The sequence below is a fragment of the Carlito syrichta genome, unplaced genomic scaffold, assembly GCF_000164805.1.
Source record: "Carlito syrichta isolate Samal-C Ts95f unplaced genomic scaffold, Tarsius_syrichta-2.0.1 Scaffold304454, whole genome shotgun sequence".
NCBI lineage: Eukaryota > Metazoa > Chordata > Mammalia > Primates > Tarsiidae > Carlito > Carlito syrichta.
In genome coordinates this window covers 529,051-534,128 of record NW_007248550.1, presented here as the reverse complement: position 1 = coordinate 534,128, position 5,078 = coordinate 529,051, and positions in this window count along the sequence as shown.

The following is a 5,078-nucleotide window of genomic DNA, read 5'->3' as shown; positions in this document are numbered from 1 at the left end:
TGTCTGATAAGAGGTTAATATCTAGAATCTATAAATAACTTCTACAATTAAACAACAACATCAAAACCAATTAAAAATGGACAAAGAACTTTTCTCAATCAACTCATCTTTGACAAAACCTCCAAGAACAGCTACTGGGGAGAAGAGAACCTATTCAGTAAATGGTGCTGGGTAAACTGGCTGACCACATACAGAAGAATGAAACAAGACCCCTACCTATCAACATACACAAAAATCAACTCCAAATGGATCAAAGACCTAAATGTAAAATCTCAAACATTAAGAATCTTAGAAAACACAGACGACACTCTTATGGAAATCGGAATAGGCAACCAATTCCTGATCAAAACCCCAAAAGAGATACCGTAAGAGATAAGATTGACAAGTGGGACCTCAGCAAACTAAAACGCTTCTGCAAGCAAAAGAAATCATCAAGAGACATCAAGAGAGCGGACAGACAGCCCACGGAATTGGAAAAAATATTGCAACCCAGCAATCCCCCTTCTGGAACTATACCCAGAGGAACTTAAATCATTCTACAAAAGTGGGTAGTGAATTTGCCTAAGATCCTGCATGTTCCATTCATCTCTGACTTTAAAGTGTATTTTGTTAAAAAAAACACCAAAGGGGTCACAAGTAGCGAATGAAGCAGGTCATGTGGTGTGTAACTAAATCTTTATGAAAGAATCTTGAAAAGCATAAAATGATAATCACATGTGCATGGAATAATATCTGACAAAGGCCTAACATCAGGATCTGTAAGGAACACAAATGGGCCAAAAGGGAAAAAACAAACAGCCCCATTAAAAAGTGGGCAAAAGACACTTCTCAAAAGAAAATATACAGGCAGCCAACAGACACATGAAAAAAATGCTCCGCTTCACTAATCATCAGAAAAATGCAAATCAAAATCACAGTGAGATACCACCTAACTCCAGCAAGAAAGACCATCAGTACTAAAGCAAAAAACAACAGATGCTGGCAAGGATGCAGAAAAAAAGGGGACACTTCTACACTGTTAATGGGAATGCAAACTAGTTCAATCTTTATGGAAACCAGTGTGGTGATTTCTAAAAGAACTAGAAATTGACTTTCCATAGGACCCAGCACTCCCCTTTCTGGGAAAATACCCGGAGGAACATAAATTACTCACAAAAAAGATACCTGCACGCGCATGTTTATCGCAGCACTATTTACAATAGCAAAAAATGAAGCCAACTGTGCTGCCCATCAAAACTGGACTGTATAAAAAAAAATGTGGTACATATACACGATGGAATGTTATGCAGCCATAAAGAAGAACAAAATTATGGACTTTGCAGCAACTTGGATGGATTTAAAATCTATAATACTCAATAATCTATCACAGAAACAAAGAACTGAGTACCACATGATCGCACTCATAAGCAGACCCTGAACATTTACCATAATACCAAAAGAAAGGGATTGGCAGGAAACTGCCAGGGGCAGGGCAGGTGCACATAACATTCACATCAATAAGGGTACCTGATCTCAAGCCAGGCAAAGGGGGGGACCAAAGGGAAGCTAGAACTTTCGTGTACAATGACCAGTTGTATACCTAATCCTGAACTGTACCCTACATCTTTAAAATAAAAATTTTTTAAATGAACAAAGAACTTCAATTGACGTATCTCCAAAGATACAAATAGCCAACAAACATGTGAAAAGAAACTCAGTATCACTAATTATCAGGGAAATGCACATCAAAACAGTATCGCCTCACATCAATTAGGGTGGCCACTATCAACAACAACAACAACAACAGAACATAACAAGTACTGGCAAGAATGTGGATAAATTGGAACTTTTGGGCATTGTTGGTGAAAATGTAAAATAATGCCAGTATGGAAAAGAGTAAGATGGTGCCTCAAAAAATTAAAAATGGGATTACCATATGATACAGCAATTCCACTTCTGGATATATACCAAATAAAATTGAAAGCAAGATCTTAAAGAGATATTTGTACACTCATGTTCACAGCAGAACAATTCCAAGAGTCCGTTAATGAATGAGTGGATAAACAAAATGTGATAATCACAAAAGGGGATATTATTCAGCTTTAAAAAGGAATGAAATTCTGACACATGCTACAACATGAATGAACCTTGAGGACGTTATGCTAAATAAAATAAGCCAGTCACAGAATGATAAATACTGTATGATTCCACTTATATGTGATATCTGGGTTAGTCAAACCCGTAGAAATAGAAAGCAGGATAATAGTTGCCAGAGACTGAGTGAAGAAGGAAGTGGGGAGTCATTGTTTCTGTTTTGCAGGATGAAAAGATGCTGGAATTGGGTTGCACAATAATGTGAATAAACTTACCACTGCTGAACCGTACATTTAGGAATGGTTAAGAGGATAAATTTTATGTTATATGTATTTTGCCACAATTTTTAAAAAGCTTATGGCCCTCTTATTTTATAATATATTTTATGTTCCTCTCCCATGTAACTCCTATCTTATCATACTAACTCCCATGTCTTTATAATAAATGGAAAGCAATTTTCAGGGAAGACAACAGAGTGCACTTTGGCATTTGCCTGTGATGAGCTTATCTAGTGATTTCTTAGATTCTTGTCGTGATGAGGTTTGCAGCAAGGTGCCGTTTTGATTGCTCAGAGCCATAAATAGAGTCCCTAAATACCATGATTACAAAAATCCTGCATGAGCATATTTGAGGAAGGTGTAGGGCCCAGTTTTAATTATATCTTTATCTCAAAGGAAAACTGTGAAGCATTCACAAGTTCAATTCGGAATAAAGGCTGACATCTGGTAAAGTATTGCCATCCCCAAAAGCACTCCACATCAGCTGAAAAGACTCAAAATCAAAAGGAAAAGTGAGTGAACACCATGTCCACTGCAAGACCCTTGCTCATAGCACTGAGAGTTCTATACAAACCCCCAATTCTGTCTGCTGATATACCACCCTACTCCATTCCATTTTAGCCCCTCCAACAAAAATTGCACTGTGGTACTACCTGAGCAAGTGGTACTGAATCTAAAGTCAACTAGTTTCTGACAAAGCCAGGACTGAAACCCAGGTCTCTTGACTTAGGAAGCCTGAGTGACATCACTCTGGAGGGCCTTATATTTATTCCTTTAAATTGCAGTTCCATGAAAAGATATGCTGTAGACTACCTGCCACTAGAGGTTATGCGAGGAAATATGATATAAACTGTCCTCAGAGGAAAGCCTTGGCAGACATAAGAATAGAGACCTGATGTCTTGGATAAGGAAACAGTGTAAAATCAACACCCACTTTGAGGAACTAGGTTCTGACCCTGAGAAGTATACCAGCAGCTGCAAAATAAGCATGCTAAAAACTGAACCCATGTATGGAGAAACTCTAGAGAGTCACTAGAGCTTCAAATACATATGGGACAAAGAGACAAAAAAACAGTGTTCTAAAGCTCCTTAGCCTAACATTTCTACTCTGGAATAACAAATCATCCTGGCATTTGGAGGAGAGTTAATGCTGATTTTTTGTTTGGATTTGTGAGAGGTTTTCGTTGTTTTTGTTTTGGTTTTGGCCCAGACCAAAAACTAGAGTTGAATGATGATATTGAAACCGAGAAACTTGGGATGGTATCTTGAATATACATGAAGCCTTAGAACATATAATTTAGCTTGAGCTACCTGCAACTTACTGAACAAGAGAGCCAAAGTATGTATTGGGCATTGTGGCAAATGGAAAATTTTTGTCAAACACATTGTTAAGAAATGGCCAAGGAGAGCTGTGAGAAATCCTGCCCCAGATCAAGCATCTATGCTGCATTTTAATCAAATCACACAGAGCAGGCATTTGTGATGCATTTTAATCAAATCACACAGTAGCTGGGGGAGGGGTTGCTCCCTTGCCCTTGGATCCTCATGGGATCAAGAGAAACTTGAACTTTGACTTGGATACTGGTAGGATAAGTTTGTCCTGGATTCTCAAAGGACTTTTAGGACTTCTCCAACTTCTCCTCTTAGTAATCTCCCGTCCTGCAGTAGAAGGAAGAGAGCAAATCCAAATGCTTGACCAAGTGTTAATACTTTCTCTACCCATCTAAATAATAGATTCTCAATTCTGGCTGCACATTAAGACATTTTAGGGAATTTTGAAAAAATATTGATAGAACCAGAAAGCAAGATAGTGGCAACAGAGGCATCATTTTTAAATCTCCCTGAATCCCTTCACCCCACCACCCAAAGAAAGAAAACCAGGAAGAAACAGCAAATATGTACATTTGTGTGCATATTATATCTTATGTTCATATAACATATATGAAGAACATCTTTAACGAACAAAGTGACAAGATGCCCCAAATAATTCAAAGTATGAGTAGATAAGAACAAACCACCGATGACAACAATATCCACATTGTATGAGCAACTGTACAAAAGAAAGCAAAGAAAAGGCAAAGGGAATTTAGATGGCCTTGAGAATTTGGAAAACAAGAAATTGCTAAGAAGCATTCGTTCCTAAAAGAAGAGGTTCAACTCAGAGTCTAAACTTGGCAGGCCAATCTGATACAGCAGCCAAAATCGGGAGGGAATATAACAAGCTTGAATTATAGCATGAGGACAAGGGGACCGCAGAAAGGTTAGATGGAGTGGAAAATGCCATTCTTTGAAAAGATCAGTCGGTCACCTGTGGCAGATTGATTACACAGGGCTACTTACATCATACAAGAGGCAGCACTTTGTTCTCACTGAACTAGACACTCACTTGAAATAAAAATTTGTCTTTCCTAACTGAAAAACTTCTGCAAAAATTGCCATCCACTGATCGCCTTAATCACTTTTGTGCTAGTCTATATAGAATTACTTCTTACTAGGAAACTCAGCTCAAAGAAAATGAAATGAGGCTGTTAGCTCGTGCTCATAGAATTCACCATTTTTACCGTGTTGTTCTCTACTGTTGTCCTCATATTGTTCTCTATGATGTTGAAATGATAGATTTATAGAATAGGAATTTGAAAATTACAATGCCAACGAAAGGAAATACCTTTGTGAGGCTAGAGTACCATCTTCTAGGATGTGATGTACCCTTTAAATCAACAACAAATC